This window comes from Sapajus apella, unplaced genomic scaffold (assembly GCF_009761245.1).
Source record: "Sapajus apella isolate SASKATOON/1434 unplaced genomic scaffold, GSC_monkey_1.0 scaffold19, whole genome shotgun sequence".
NCBI classification, from domain to species: Eukaryota; Metazoa; Chordata; class Mammalia; order Primates; family Cebidae; genus Sapajus; species Sapajus apella.
The window spans coordinates 26,071,133-26,089,119 of NW_022436959.1; the positions used below are offsets into that span (position 1 = coordinate 26,071,133).

Here is a 17,987-nt window from a genome sequence, read left to right on the forward strand (position 1 = left end):
GTTTTCTTTCCTGCATAGTATCAGAGTAAGGCGCTTCTTTTCAAGCAATGAATTATAACTGGTACTTCAAACTTATTCTATTTGTATCGCCTAGTCCGGAAAAGTGAGAAAACATAAATATTTATTCTATATAAACAGAACAGGCACAAGACTGCAGATAAAAATAATCCATTATGCAGCAGTGAATAATTGTTAGGTGTATCATTATAAGAACAGAAAAGGGCATCAAATATTTCTACCAGCTTTAAATTTGAAATACCCAAGTTTACCGAGAAAATAAAAAATCTGTAATTTTAGATGTTTGGAATAATATGTTTGTGGTTCATAATTTTTCACTGATAATTTCAACACTGTTGTCTACATTTTGGAGAAAACTCAGTAAAACTATTTGCTTTAACTGAGAAGCATATGCAGCAGCAAAACTAACAACAAAAACTCCTAAGAAATTTAAGATAACCTAATCTAAAAATAAACAGCGTAGCTATTTGCTTAATTATTTACTTGATTTTTAGATTTCTAGATATTCAAAATATGGCCATTTGAAATTTTCTCTCTAAATACTTTTCATATTTTGATAATTTGAGGAAGATATGCCAGTATTTCTTTTCTTTCACAAAGCAGTATTTATTTTCAATTATGATAGATGAAACAGTAAGAAAAAGGCAGTATCAAGTAGGAATTAAAAACATCTATATCAATAATAAAGTCACATAAGTATTAAAAACTTACAGCTGTTACAAGTTCAGACTAGGTTTAAAAAATGAAACACAAAAATATCAATAATCAGGTAGAGAGTTACACACAGTCACTGATGCGACATGAAACTATTAATAATTTCAAGAAATGATATCTGTATATAAGATAAAACTTCCCTGTGGGGAACGTCTACCAAACTGCACTCTTGATGAAACTTGGGCTATTATAGAACACAATGCCAAGAACAGTTTAAAATAATTTATTTTATATCGAAACAATGAGAAAATATTTTTACTTTTTCTGCATATAACAAACAATAAACCCAACTAGCATAATCATACTGTAAGATATATATACTTCTGGGTAATTGTGTCGGCACTGTAAGAGATTTAATCACAAAATGAGCACTAGACTTCTGTACCACATAGGGGAAAGACCATTAGACTTGGAGACAGAAAGTCAAAGTCCTTATCTAGTCCTGCCTCCACTTATTATGTATGTCCAGACAATTCATTTACAATTCCTCTGAACTCTGGATTTCTCAATTACAGAGATAACACTGAGGGAAACAAGATCTAACAGAATTTGGCCAGTTGATCTAAATTTAAATTATACAATCTCAACTATGCTAAATGAACAAGAAATACAAGTAAAACTTAAGATGTAAATGGATTGGTATTTTTCTCAAACAACCATGGAGAACCAACTTATTCCTGATGAGGAAATATAAACTCAGGAGGGTTAAGGAATTTTCCCAGGGTGACATAGCTAAGTGGAGAAGTAGATATTCAAATCCAGGTCTGTCTTACTATAAACTTCATGTTCCTGAGAACATATTTTACTTAAATTCAATTTTATGGAAACATACATAAAATGGAAGTTACCTAAGACATAATAAATTTAACATACAGGAAACAGCATGGGTTTTTGACATTTATATGAAGAAACTGATCATGTATCAAAGACACCTCCCAGGAATTAAACATTTCTCAATGTCAGTAAGTACTTGGGAACTATTTCAGATAAAGCCAGCATTTGCATTGTACTGGCATAAAGCTCTTTATTTTATCATAAATAGTATAGAAATTTCAACCCTATTATTTGAACATGTTAAAATCCTATTTCAACTTCTTTGCTTGAAATGCTAGTCTCTTTAAATATTTCTGCAAAGTACATTCTTGCTGTTATATTATTATTATATTTCTTTGTATAAGAAAAACAAGAAATTTATAAATCCATAGCTCATTATTGCTGAACAATGAAAGATCTTATCGCAAAAGCCTCAAAAAAACCCTACACAAAATTAGCAGTATAGGCAAAACATTAGTTTCTCCTATACTGTATATATTTGCTTCTATAACTGCATTCATATACCTAGATACCTAGCAAAAAACACATAGACCTACATATCAGTCATAATGTACTACAATGGCCAGTGTATGCTAGCCTAAACAAAATGTAGATTTACTGAGTTGTGAAAAACATTTGTTTTAAAGGTGAAACTGAATAGGTAGAATAAAACAGGATATATCAGACACAGTAGGGATAAAAAAAGATTTTCTTCAGTGTAGGGGGGTATGCATATGTATATATGGTAGGGTTGTATAATGGGCTATGTAGGAGTTTGTCTCTGAATATGTGTAGAGTTGTTTGTAGAGACGTATGTACAGGTGTGTGCAGGAGTATGAGAAGGTTTGTGCATAGAAGTATGTGTAGTCATGTATAGAAATGTGTACAGAGGTTTATTTAGGCATGTGTACAGAATACTGTGTAGAAACATGTAGGACGTTATGGGGTAACATGTATTTCTTACCGTGTATTCTAGTCAAAGATCTCTGGAAGTAACTGTTCCAACCAACCAGCCTGTTAGGTTGGACCATTCACTACTCTGACAAGAATCTCAAAGTCAATGTCATTATTATATGGACTTGCTGATCACAATGATGCATTAGTACATTATTAGGAATAGTACACTAAGTCATACCCTATGGAAAATTTTACTCAATTCTCATCAATTCTATAAACATTTACCTTAAGTTTTACTTTTTATATATTAGAAAGTACCAAAAGTTACCTGTTTCATATTTTCTAGTTTTTGTGATTTATTTTTCATTTATTTCCGAAACCAAGGTAAGTTACTGACACATAATACATACTTGACTTCCCTTTTAAACCTCAAATACTTTAGGATTAATGTGAAATAGATATACTCTTCATTAAAATATAATACAGCTTGGTAAAATCCTTTAAATTTATTTCAAAGCAAAGGCTGACGATTTCTGTTTGTCTTTAATTTCTCACAATATAAAGTTCATCAAAATGTGACAATTAGTTAACTTCATTAGACTAACTTGATTATGTTCCTACACATGTCAATATGTAAAGTAATTCAAATTGACAACAGAACTTGTAAAATTAATCTTCTTATATAATATAAATGACACTAAGTCATGTATTAAACTCTCCCCAAATATCAGAAGAAACAGGTGAGAATACATTGAAATAAATACAGTGATTCTGGATGGTGAAAGATAGATATACGCCTACTTTTTAGAAACAACAACAAAAATTATTTAAACATTTTCTCTCAATATGTTAATAAATCTGTAAATTTTAAAACAAATTATAAATAATTCACTTCTATGAGACTGACAAATTTTGAGTTAAATTACTCAAAATTGCTTACTACTGTCAATTTCACTGAAACTATAAGAACATATTTTAAAAATTTTCTGCTGTAAAACAAAATTTTTCATATGAATGTGAATATTGTGAATATGAAAACAACAATAATGCCATTTGCAGACCTCCCTGCTCCCTGAGATTTTTACAATATCTCTATGCCTTAGCTTTTATTAGATATTTTAAAACTCATCCAGAGGGAAAAAAGAAAAAAGACGATGTTTTTAGAAACATCTTCTTCCCCAAGCTACCAACATAGGTAAAAAATGTAACAACCAATCTGTTCATGTTTGGATAGGTTACTTGAGTTACATGAATATCTGTTCTTGTTTGGGTAGGTTACTTGGATAGTTACTTTTTTTTTTAATTTGTGGGTTCCAAATTCAAAAAAAAGTAAAAATTTAAAAATATTTGTAAATATTTTATGATTCAAGTCAATGAGTTTAAATTTTACTGACCGAGAAGCAAATGACAATGAAGCTGAGTATAAAGTAACAGAAGTCTTCAAATTGTAACAAGGAAAATACAATGAAAAACACACTATTCCCACTCCTCATGTTAAGACTTTGCCTACTTATCTTCACGATCTTTTTTCTCTTTAAAGAACTTACACAAATGACATGCAAGTGAAATAAACTTTAGAAATTAAAATATTATTTGTTATAATATGTTAAGTATATGATTTATATGTTATTGTTTTACTTTATTCTGCCAATTATTTGCTTGCCTAGCTTAATTATCACAATTGATGCTGTTAACACAGGTGAATCTACTGTTTACTTCTTAACTTAGTAGTATGCTCATTGTGTGCAGGGCACAAAACTGGCTTTGCCTAAAAATGATTTTTAATGTTTACTATGTAATAATAAGGGATAAAGTAACGTAAAAGCTGATTATGCCATTGTTTCTCAACTGTTTTTAGCTTCACTGTCACTTTCCAAGGAGTCTATTTTTCCCCGACTGCCTCGTCATGAAATTTTAATGCCACACAGATATACTGCTGATCTGTTTATGTTTACATGGATAGTTGTACTTTATACATGGAAAGAGCTAAGTATAAAGGTTAGCTTTTTGTTTAATACAAGATTATGAATGACTCAATAGAGGCGGGCGTGGTGGCCCATGCCTATGTAATCCCAGCACTGTGGGAGGCTGAGGTGGGCATATCACCTTGGGTCAGGAGTTTGAGACTGGACTGGCCAACATGGCAAAACCCCATCTCTATTAAAAATACAAAAATGAGCCAGGCGTGGTGGTGGGCACCTGTAACCCTAACTGCTCAGGAGGCTGAGGCAGGAGAATTGCTTGAACCCAGGAGGCAAAGGCTGCAATGAGCCACAATTGTGCCACTGCACTCCAGCCTGGGCAATGAGCAAAACTCTGTCTCAAAAAAAAAAAAAAAAAAAAAAAGAATAATTCAATATAATTTTTAAGTTAAAATGTAAACGTGATTACTATTTCACTTTAGAACCAAATTTGCTGAGTAACTTTAAATATGATTTATTTATATAAATTGATATATCAAATTACATATATACATTATCAATTTATATAAACATAAGAATAATAAAGTAAAATCAAGTTTTAAAAAATAATTCAATAAAACTGTAGTTTCAGCTAAAGTAAATGAAAAGAATTAAACTATTGTCTTAAAAATCATTCCTGCTGAATTTCAACTTTTTGAGCTTTGGGATGGTAAGAGAGAGTAACTTAACTAGAGTAATGTGTGGAGTTGTCAGACACAAAAGCACTTAAGATCAAGCATAAGAAGTATTCACATGGCAGCCAATTGGCAGGCACTAACCACCTCTTCTAAAATAATTTTAAATAAAGCAATTGATCAAAAGTCCTCCCCTCACAGTCATTTGTCATATTTTGTAGCATTAATTTTGTACGTATTTTGTGTATTTTCCATGGATTCAAAGTCAGTAATGCTTGTGTAATACACAACAAATTCTGAGAGATTAAATATTAAGAATAAAATTTTCTTGGGAAGGGTTTAGCTGTGGAGAGACACAAGCCATTGTAATTTTGCATTTTTGCCCCTGTAAGAACCAGTGTTTGCCCCCACTGAAAATGCACAGCATATGTCTTACAATATTAAGGTCTTAACAAAATGTTAGTAGTGGTTATTTCTTGAATATTTTTATCTTTACATATTAATTGTTCTCCAGTTTTCTATAATAAGCATGTGCTACTTTATAATTTTTTTAAAGTAATTAAAATAATTATGACCATGTTGACTGTAGACATCATAATTAGACCACAAATGATTGGTCTTAATATCTAACTATCTAGAGAAGTCTTTTTTAAAATACTACAGAATTTCTTCGTATAATAAAACTAACTTTATGTTTCTATACATTTGTTTATTCACTTTTTTCTTTAGCCTACATATCTAAAACATTTATAGTATACAAAGTAAAATACACATGATTAAGAATTACAAATGCATTTCTGAAAATGTTGACACTTTCTAGGATGTTAGAACAGAATATGGCAAAAGACACACCAATACTCCACTTCTTTTAAGGTAGAAGAGTAGTAACTACGTAAAAGACTTAAACATAAAAAAGGAAAATGTAATTCATTTTTTTTTTTTTTTTTCGAGACAGGGTCTCACTCTGTTGCCCAGGCTTGAGCGCAGTGGTGTGATTCTGGCTCATTGCAACCTCCACCTCCCAGGTTCAAGTAATTCTCCTGCCTCAGCCTCCCAAGTAGCTGGGATTACAATAACTCGCCACCACTGCCAGCTAATTTTTGGTATTTTTAGTAGACATGGAGTTTCACCATGTTGGTCAGGCTGGTCTCGAACTCCTAACCTTGTGATCTGCCAGCCCTGCCCTCCCAAAGTGCTGGGATTACAGGCGTGAGCCACTACGCTCAGCCATGGAATTCATTTCTTACTTGTGAATGCTAAAATGAAATTTCTGAAAATCTGTATTCATTCATAGTACAGAATACTTACTCTGGTAGTTATATTATTTGTGGGTTAAATGATTAAATATGCTAAAATAAAGAGATAAAAACAGCCAAAGGCAAAAGACCTAATGCTGATGTTTTAGCTCAAATAAAAAGGAAACGTTCTAAATACCTTCAGTTTGCATCTTGAAGAAAATGTTATAATTAACATCTGACAGACCAGAACTATTTAACAGCACCACTGCCACCATGGCATACAATAGATATGGCACTGTGGAAGTCACAACAGCTGCTAACTGCATCCAGCTTTACACTGACCTTAATACATGACGAGAAATGAAGGATTTTACCATGTAAGAAATGCAAATAGAACTCATCTTAGGAAGAAAGGTCAAGAAGCTAGGTTTGAAAAGAAGACAGAAATGTAAACTATTTTCAACAATGTTACTTATGTAAAGCAAAGGCTTACCAATTTTTTTTTTCTACCTTTTCTTCTCTCTCTCTTTCCTTTTTTTAATAGCGGTTGACTTAAACGAGAAATGTCTGAATGTTAATTCTTTATCAGTTTTCATAAATCATCCTTTACCTTGGTCAGCCAGCTGCAAATTATGTAAGCTATAAATTAGCTTTAAACAAGCTTTGAATCAGGTTAGAACAGGTTTTCGAATTAAAGAGCCTTCAGTATATTACAAGGTACTGTCATTTTATTACCCCAATCAATTCTGTGTGGCCTGAGGTAGAAGGGAAATGAATACTGTCTTCATTTGCAATGGGTTTATCTCTTACAGCAGCCTCTGAAAATATAACCGAGGCAATGAATTGAAAGCTATAGTTACATTTAACATTGCCAATGCAGGAAATTGTTGCTCCTTAACGCAGATGGAGTTTCAATGTGAAAAAAAGGACACTCCTTTACCGTAAAAAAAAATACGCAAAAATTAACGTTGATTAAAATTAAATTTAAAATAAACAGCATTTCCAAAAATTATAGTTAAGCCAGCATATCAAAAAAATTTTAAATGGTCATTAAAGAAATAAAAACACAATAGATGTGCTATTTCCAGTGCTTCAGAAGTACTGAACTATTTACAAACATATTTTTTACCTTTACCTTAACGAATATCATTTCTTTTCCCTGTGGACATGTGCAACTAAACAGAAAAGCGAATTAGGTATTGGTCAGGTTTACTGTCATCATCACTAGATTAGAATAAACAGACAAAAGAACACACCCCGCCCCCACGCCCTAATAATAGGTATTATTGTCTCCATTTTAACATGAGGAAACTGAGGCACAGAAAAAGTAAGTCACTTGCTCAAGTTTACACAATTACCTAAATAATTTGATTCCAAGTCTGCATTCTTGAAGGAGATTATTTGACTAAAAGTACAGGGACATTGAATACATCTAAGAAACTAACTTCCCAGGAAACACCTTGTATCAGATGCAATGAGGGATATTGCTGAGGGGAAGTTGGAGACCTTAGAAGGGTCTGTCCAGCAAAGAAAGGTGTGGGTTTCATTGCCCGAGGACAAATATATCAGCATGTTTATGTGCAAGTATTCATATTACACACATATAAGAATGTATTCAGTCTTTTGACAAGAAGTTTACTTGGTGATCTATGTGTTGCTCTACTTATATTCATTGTATATCCTTTAGAGTTTACTCACGATTTTTGGCAAAATGATTTTACGTATTACTTTTCAGCACTAAACTTGTTTTTATTTCCTGAATAGATTTAATGATAAGATTACGATAATTTCTGAAGTGCTTAATGATAGATCAAACTAACAATGATGGCAGAAACAACACTGACCAGAACTGACCTGGTCATAGCTCTGTCATTAGCTGTTAAAAAGCTAAAAAGTTGTGTAACGGTGGCTACTCTGAGGTTGTCTCTCTGGGTCTCACTTTCCTCATCTGTAAAATAAAGCACTTGGACTAGATCAATATTTTTCAAATTATCTAACTAGGTAAGTGTCAGTAAAATCAATTTAGTGGATACTGATTAACTCTTTAAATCTAAAAATAAAAGAGAAAAAATTATCAGCATGCTTTAACTCCATGAAAACTTTAAGTTATACAAGCAAACAATATAAAATGAATCTTTTGTTTAAAAAGTTTGCAAGTGTCTCTAGACTTGCAAACTTTTTTTCAGGTCCATATTAGCTATTCAATTCTATAATTCTGATAGATTTAAAGATATGTCTTTTAAAAATAGCTAAATGTTCACTAATAAACTAGATTTTAGGGTCTTTCTTGAATTGAAAATACAGGCGGTGCTCAGTTTCTAATTACATTCTACAAGTCTACTGGAAAGTTCATTTTAAACTTAAAAGCACTGCCCCAAAAAATCTTTTAAATGAGTTACAGCCCCACCACAAGAACTATTTCAAATTCTGACTCTTGACAAGACAAGAAAAATTTCCCAGGCACTAGATAGTCTTTGATAAGGAATTAAAGTGGGAACTAGATAAGTCTTTGATAAGGAATTAAAGTGGGAAGACTAATTTGTCAACACCTCTTACTACTTAGTAGCTTTCTACTTAAGTGATTAATATCCTTAAATTCCTCACTTGGGTTACCTGATCCAGGTTAGTCCTTACCTTAAAAAAAGTTCAAACTCCAAAATTATTTCCCACAAACTCCTCCATAAACTAAAACTTTTTTTTCTATCACTGCATGCTGCAATTGCTGTGTTTTGTAGATAAACATCCAGGAGGAACTGTTTTATGATACAATATGCACAATATAATATAAAGATGTGTTTGCTGTTGAGGAGATCCAAGTGTATAATTAGCAGAACTGTGGGGAGATGAAAAGTTTAAAGTAGGGACACTGCCCTGAATTTCATATTGCATGTTCTATTTCGAAAAAGGAGTGCCTTGCTAGGGGAAGTACTATGGATATTAGTTTTTCCTGTCCTCTTTTGATCCCTAACATTCTCTAAAGGGCCCCAAACAGATTTTCAGTGTTTTAAAACTCATTACATAATATTTACAGCCCTTTATGATATGGTCTTAATCTAATGCCCAACCATTTTGCATTAAAAACATAACTGAAAAGACTATATTTTCCTTACTAAATTGCCTTTGCTTTATTGTCAAATATCAGTTAACTATACTTATGTGGGTCTATTTCTGGGCTCTCTATTCTGTTTAATTGACCTGTTTGTCTATTCCTTCACAAATACAACACTGTCTTGATTTCTGTAGCTGTGGTTGGGTAGTGTCAGTCCTCTGACTGTTCTCCTTCAATATGATGTTGGCTATTCTGGATTTTCTACCTTTCCATATAAACTTTAGAATCAGTATATCAAAATCCACAAAATAATTTGCTGAGAGTTTGATTGGGATTGCACTGAATCTATAGTTTAAGTTGAAAAGAACTGACATCTTGACAGTGTTGATTTATCCTATCCATGAACATGGAATAGCTTTCTATTTATTTAGTTCTTGAATTCTTTTATTAGAATTTTGTAGTTTCTCTTATACAGATTTTGTGTATATTTTGTTAGATTCATACCTAAGAATTTCATGTGTTTTTTGGTGCCAAATCAAATGGTATTATGTTTTAAATTGCAGACTTGAATGGTCATTTCTCCAAAGAAGAGATAAACATCATCAACAGGTATATGAAAAGGTGCTCAACATCACTAATTATCAGGGAGATGCAAATGCAAACCACTATGAGATACCATCTCATACTCATTAGGATGGCTAATTATCAAAAAGTCAAAAGATAACAAATGTTGGCGAGCGTGTGGAAAAAAGGGGAACTCATGTACATCGTTAGTAGGAATGTAAGTTGGTATTACCATTATACCATTATAATAAAACACTATAAAGGTTTCTAAATAAATTAAAAATAGAGCAACCATATGACCCAGAATCCCTCTTCTGGGAATATACTCAAAGGAAATGAAATCACCACCTCATAAAGATACTTGCACTCTCATGTTCACTGCAGCATTATTCACAATAGCCAAGATACAAAAACAACCTAACTGCCCATTAGCAGATGAACAGATAAAGAAATTGTGGTATAATAAATGAGGTATTATTTATCCCTAAAAAAGAATGAGATCTTGCCACCTGCCACAACACAGATGAACCTGGAGGACACAAGGTGTGTGTGAAACAAGCCAGCCATAGAAAAAAAAAATATTGAACGATCTCACTTTTATGTGGAATCTAAAAAAAAAAAAAAAAAAAATCTCAATTATATAGGGATAGAGAATACAACGGCGATTATTAATAGGGAGAAAATGGGGAAATAGAGGTCAGAGGATGTAAAGCAGCAGATAGATAAGATTACAAAGTCTAGGGATAAAATGTACAACATGAGGGCTACAGGTATACAATTGTACTGTATTTGGAATTCATGCAAAATGAATAGATTTAAATTTCAGCTATTCTTGTCACAACCCTCCCCCTCAAAAATTGGTAATTATGCGAGATGATGGATATGCTAACTTGCACTTCAGTAACCTTTTTGCTATCTATACATATCCCATAACACCATGTTGTATACCTTAAATATACACAATAAAAAAAAATTTTTTTTAAACCCAAAAAACTCAACAAGAAAAAATTCCAGTAGTCCACTGCTGTAACATAAGACAGCAATTGACTTTTCAATAGTAACAAACAGTGCTGGACCATACAGTCCTCCAAATGTTAAAAAGAGGGAGACTGAGAGAGCGAGAGCAAGAGCGAGAGCGAGAGCAAGAGAGAGAGAGAAAGAATACCTAGGCACAGACCTAACACCTTTCACGAAAGTTAACTCAAAATGAATCATAGACATAAATGTAAAATGCTAAACCATAAAACCCCTAGAAGATCACATAGGAGAAAATCTAGGTGACCACAGGTTTGATGATACAATACGAAAAGCATAATTCACTAAGAGAAAAAAATTAAGCTGGACTTCATTAAAATAAAAGCTTCTACTCTGCAAAAAACAGTGGTAATATTTTGCAAATTGGAGAAAATATTTGAAAAACACATATCTGATAAAGGACTAGCATTCAAAATATACAAATAGCTCTTTAAAATTAAACAATTTTATAACCCAATTTAAAAAATAGGCAAAAGATCTGAATAGATACCTCATGAGAGATATACATATGGCAAATACGCATATGAAAAGATGCTCTACACTACATGTCCTTACAAAATTGCAAATGAAAATGACAAGATATCATTTCCCACATGTTAGAAAGGCTAAAATCTAAAACACTGACAGCACCAGTGCTGGTAAAGATATGGAACAACAACTCTCATTGTTGTGAGATGTAATGCAAAATGGTGTCGCCATTTTGGAAGACAGTTTCGCAGTTTCTTACTAAACTAAATATAGTCTTAACATATAATCACATAATAGAACTCCTTGGTATTTCCCAACTAAGCTGACTGGTGTCCACTTAAAAACTTGCACCTGAATGTTTATAGTAGCTTTATACGTAGTTGCCAAAATTTGGAAACAAGACTGTTGTGTACAAAACAAACAAATTTTACACAGACTCTCTCTCATCTTTAATAGGAGCATATCCATACAACAGAATATTACTCATTGATTTAAAAAAAAAAAAGAGCTCTCAAGTCATGAAAAGACATAAACAAACCTTAAATGCATATTTTAAGGAAATAAACCAAACTGAACAGGCTACATACTATATGACTCCAACTATATGACATTCTATAAAAGGCAAAACTATGGAGACAGCAACAAGATCTCAGGTTGCCAGTGGTTTGACAGTAGAGAGGGAGTGGTGAATAGGCAGAGCACAGGCGATCTTTACGGCAGTGAACTATTCTGTATGACACTGTAATGGTGGACATGTCATTATACAACTGTCAAAATCCACAGAATGCGTGATACAAAAAATAAGTTCTAATGTCAACTACAAACTTTAGTTAATAATAATGTATCAATACTAGCTCATCAATTTTTAACAAATGTACCACACCAATGCAAGATGGTAACAGAGAAAACTAGAGGAAGGAGGTAGGGATGAGGGACATATGGGAAATCTGTAGTTTTAACTCCACTTTTCTATAAACGTAAAACTGCTCAAAAACAAACAAAATAATCAAAAATACCCACAAAAGGCTATTTTAAAAAAAGCAAAGAGAAAAAAATGAAGACAACATATTAGCAGCTATTACTACGACAATTACTATATTTCAAACTATTATTCGGTTTCCTCCATATAAATTGTACGTATGTTCTGTCTCTCTCCAAGGATTTCCATGAATCCTGGAATGAATCCCAGAAAGGCCTGGGAAGTATGGTAGCATATGGTGGCAGCATTACACTTACCTGTCTTCTTAAAGTTAGGTTTGATTATGTCATCTGAGGATTGTGGGCTTGAGTGGTATGTATCAAATTCCAGATTCGATTTTAAAAGTCAGTGCTATTTGTGGCATTTTCTGCTACTATGCTGTGTACCACATATGTTGAAATAAAACCTCCATCAGCTTGTGTCCCCAAGTGACTATAACGAGCAGAGTTGCTCTGTCATCCTGTACTGATATGTAACATGAATGAGAAATCAATTTGTGTTAATCAACTAAAAATGTGGGATTCTTTTTGTTTGCTGTATAATCTAGCATATCCTAATTAACATTTCTGTGAAATCCCACTAGGCTTTATAATTCTATTGAAATGTCATATTATTTGCCAATCTCTTTTTGCTTGATGCTGAAAGCAATCCTCCCACTCTCAAAATTCCCAGAATACTTTATCTATACCTCCTAATGGCATTTAACACTTTACATTTGGTATCATAATTGAATGCACACACCCTTTAGCTATCCCACTAGAATCTAAGTTTTTTAAGGGCAAGATTTATCTCTTATTTTACTACATCTGAAGCACCTAGTGGAATATGTCTGAATACTATACAGATTTTTATCCAATAAAAATGAGACTCCTATTGCTAATATATTGGTAGGTCCATCAAGGAAAGAAAATATCTTGATAAATAAAAGGTTTACTGTATCTTAAATTTTATGTAAAGAAAAAAAGGCAAAAAATAAGCATTTTCATTCAGACTAATTTTATACTCTTAGGCAATCACAGTGTTCTTTATTCAGAAGGAGATAACTTATTTTCCTTTTAATTTAAAACTATCTCTATTCCAAAGAAAACTGCTATAATTAACAAGTACTAATAAATGTTAACAGAAAAGCTGAGTGAACTAGATAAGAAAATAATTTGTTCTAAGAAAGAATATTATTTTAAACTTGCTGAACAGGTATTTTCTTAAGTCTCTTACTCTGTCTTTTTTGCATATTTGGGTCATGGCTGCCAGAAATTGACATTCCAAACATCATTTGATATTTCAATAAATAGCCTTGGGCCTCTACGGCAAAACTAGAACCTGTACCACCTCTACTGCCATTTAGCAAAATAAAGGTTTAAAAAATAATTTCAATAACAACTAATAGAAAATAGGCTAGCAGCGGAGAACTACCAGGAACAATCTTAAATCTATCTTAGAAAAAATGTACAACATCCAGGTACCTTGTCTTTAAGAAAGTATGACAGCAATATCCTCTGTTATAAGAGCGCTGGTAATCTAGCTGGTAAAAGTAACCCAGATATAACAAGATCAATAGCAGGACAAAAAATCTCTACCAAATGTCAAAGGAATAGCAAAAAAGTACAAAAGAAATTTAATCTAAGGATTGTAGGGAAACTAGAAAACTAGAATTTAAACTGGACATTTAATTAAAAAAGAAAAATACCTGACAATATATGATGCTTTCTGCAAAACAGTACTGAGAGAGCAGGGAGAGAGAAAGAGAGAAGGGAGAATGGGAGAGATGGAAGAACGGGAGGGAGGCAGTGCAGGGAGGGGAGAGGGACTGATTTATATCTAAAATACTAGAATGAGACTAGATTATATACAGCCTTGAATGTCAGGGATAAAACCCTGACGTCTATCCTATAGTATAGACAATGGAAAGCTTCTTCCTTTCTTTCTCGGATCTTCTGACCTGGAAATCTGAAAAGTGATCTTTCCAGAAGAGTGACAAGATAACATGTGTAGAATGGCTTATGATAACAGAAACAGGTACTGAAGAGAAAGGAGATGTTTGGAATAAAGAACAAAGGAGGCAGTGGCACTTTTATTTTCTGAGACAGGAAATAGACTGAAGTAGGGAAAGTAAGAAAGACTTTTTTTAACGTTGAGAGGAGAATGATAAAATTATCACCCTCCTGAGTGAACGTGAGAGAAGTAAGTGTGCTGGGAATAAAACTGAAGACTTGATATATGTGTCAAAGATTTGAAATAATTGCTCTAACAAATCTGATAAGGAGCTCACAAAAGATAGCAATGAGGTCTGGTTTAAATTAGAGGGCATGAATTTGTAGTGAACTCAAGTCCATAAATTTCTGTCATTTCTGGCAAAAAAAGCAGTTGAGATAAATGAACACAGTGGATTTAGAGAAGCTGGGAAGTTATAATGCAGGACTCTATGGTTTTACAAAGTGCACATTAAAATGCCAAGTTATAATTTTAAGAAGGTGGAGAGTAAACGGCGGCCTAAAAGTCTTGAGAAGAGTTCAGGATCTGGTATAAAATGTTGAAAGAAGTGGTAATTATGAAAAAAAATCATGATTTGAGTCACGGTGATAGGATATTTGATTTAGGACTCATGAGTGAGTGAAATTTTCTCTCTTAATCTCTCATAAATGGTTTAAGATATTCAATTTAAAGACACGAACTGATAAAGTACTTCAGAAAATACTGTCTTCAAAGTCTCACATGAAATTTGGTATGGTAACTCATTAAAGGAGAAGTCTGAAGAATGAGGAAAGGTGAAACTGAAGAGTAAGAATTTCTTTAGAAGACATACGTTAAAGGAAGTCCCTCTCAGAGGAGGAATTTTCTAAAAATTACTCAGAGTTTGTCCCCTGGGAGTTTGGAGAACAAAGACTAGGTGATGACACATGCCTGTCTGTCTGTAGGAGCAAAGCAAAGATGGATGGTTGCAGTGGGAATGACTGTTGTTTCTGAGCTTGCCATGGCAAGGGGTTGTGTGTTTCCCCTAGGACAAAATGTGGGCCTGTTAAAGAGCAACATTCTAGAAAAGAATCTAGCCAAAGAGAACATCGTCGGTGGGATAGGAATGATGCCAATCAAAGAAATAAAAGAAACCTAAGTTCTGAAAAGGACGTCACATGTAACCCACAGAAGGCATCCCTCATATCAAGGAACCTGTACACAGAAAATCTCTAGCAATGAGTCGTTAAAAACCAAAAACAACAATGACAAACAAATAAAACAATAAACAAACAAACAAAAAAACACCCAAGGGAGAGACAAGAATCACAATCTAGAATGCCCCGCTTCCAAACGACAGGTTTCCGGTTTCCCACTTTAAAGGAGGTCTGAGCTGGTGAGAGGAGCTCTCAGCTGGATGAGAAAAGCCGTAAGATCTGTCTGAGAGTCACTGAGGTAAAAAGGAAGCTCCAACAGAACATATTTAAAGGCACTGGGATGTAAAGAATTGAGCTGATTTCTGTTTGTACCGTGTCTTGGAATCAAGAGCAAAAGTTACTTAAATTGGAAAATGGAAGATTAGGTTTTTAAAAAATAGCTCACTGGAGAATCCTTAAGGCATTTAATATGAAGAATAAATAAAATCACTTTTTGTTTCTTTTTATACTGTTTAATTTGAAGAGTTTTTGTTTAATGATGTCAAACTCAGACTGTAGCACTTTTTTTTTTCATATTGCTATTAGGAGGTTAAAAAAATACAGCTAACGATATTTTACCCTATTAGGGATATTACTATTTTAGGGAAGCTTTTTATTGATAAAGGAACATAAACATACTTGACAAATATACTGTCATGTTTCCAAATACTGCTTGGATATGTGAAGGAGAAAAGGAGTAGACAGGAAGAGAAAAGTTAGGGATTTTGAAACATCAAAATATCGAAGAAAGAAACTTTATTTTATTGCAAAAATTAGATTCATATGTAGTAAATTTGATAATACTCAAAAATAAATTAAAGATTAAGATTGTACTTAATACAGTCTTTATGCTGTAATTAAAGCTTCAACATTGTCACGAGGAAAGGTAAAGAAATGTCTATCCTTTACAGCACTTAGCCTGCTTACAAAAGACTAAATAATATATTCTACAAATACATACTTCACTCACACTGTGAAAATTGCTTTTAGTGGTAAAAATTAATAATTAAGCAAATGATTAGACACTGGATAAATTTTAAATTGAGTCATTAAGTAATGATTTGTTGTTGGTTGTTGAAATTGCTGCATTAAAATAAAGAAATAATGCTGAAATACCTTATACTCATTACCTGCATTAATCTACCAACACATCTGTACTTTGGAAAAATGATTTACAAATACCTAATCATCTAAATTTTGAAATCTGATCTTAGAATATAAAAACTACTACTGGTCTTTAAAAAATTTAGAGAATGGTCCAGCCCTCAAGAACACAAAAGTGAACATATTGCTGACCAAAGCGTTTTGATATAGCTTGAACTTTTCAAAGTGATTCTTAAAAATGTTAACCTCTATAAGCATACTTTAAAGAGTTTTCAAACCAGTGAAGCACATAATCATTTGCAGCCATTATTGAAGGTACATTTAACAAAAAACCAACTTAACTTCAATGAAGGTATAACACTATAACATAAACCTTTAAGAAACCTTCAGAGAAAACATTAAAATACTTTCTATCTTAGGTGACCAGAGATTAGATTTAACATAAGAATACAGTCCAGAGGAAAAAAAGAGAACAATATATTAAACCTACAGCAACTTGTAGAAGTCTGAAATCACAAAAAGAGATGGCAGAACTAGGTCACAGGTGGAAATATAGTAGAATAAAAGCAGTTACATAAAGACCTTTATCTGTTAATGAGGCAAGAACCATTTCTAAACTTTTTATAGGTTAGGTAATAATTTTGTACTCCTTAACAACCAAAAGAATTTCAAAAAAAGTATTGACAGCAAAAAAATGAACACAAATAAGTGTAAATTGAACTGTATTTATACTTTATCTACTTACAAGCAAGTATTCTTTTTGAAAAAGAGAAACTTTTACTGCAAAGAATGCTGATACTAGGATAAAAACACACAAAAACTGCCAGTGTGTACACAAAGTACAGTAGCTGACTCTACACAAATAAGAATATTCTCTTTGCAAGGGGATTGAGCATGGCTGGCTGTAGTTACTTTTCACAGTACAGGTTTTCAAACTTCACAACTCATGACAAACATTAAAAAGTAAGATTTGATTCAGCTAAAATACAGTGCTTAGTGTCTAACAAAAAAAAAAAAAAAAATCATGTTTAGATCCCTTTCCCTTACCTCCCTCCAAGTTCAATAGATTAGTTTCTGCTGGGTCTACAGAAATCATCCATATTGTCAAATGGTACCTCCCTTAACACAGATCTTATTTCCTTGAATTTCATGAAGAAAGGGCCCTGAAGAGTTATATCATCTTCCACATTCATCTTCACACACCGTACCATAGCACCATCTTTAGTCAACTTATTTGTTTTACAGTATTTTTGTGTTTTATTCCCCTATTCATTAGAAAGACAAAAGCAGATCCCACTTAATATTTTTCCCTTTCCCATTACAAGTCATGTTTATTCATAATAGAAAAATTATCTGAGTTTTCACA

The 17,987-nt window shown here is 32.8% G+C and overlaps 1 protein-coding gene across 11 annotated transcripts in view; it reads right to left on the bottom strand.

Moving 5' to 3' along the window:
* Positions 1 to 17,987, bottom strand: part of PHF14 (PHD finger protein 14) — a 200,824-nt gene that overhangs the window by 37,652 nt on the left and 145,185 nt on the right. The gene's annotated exons all lie outside the window — the stretch shown is intronic.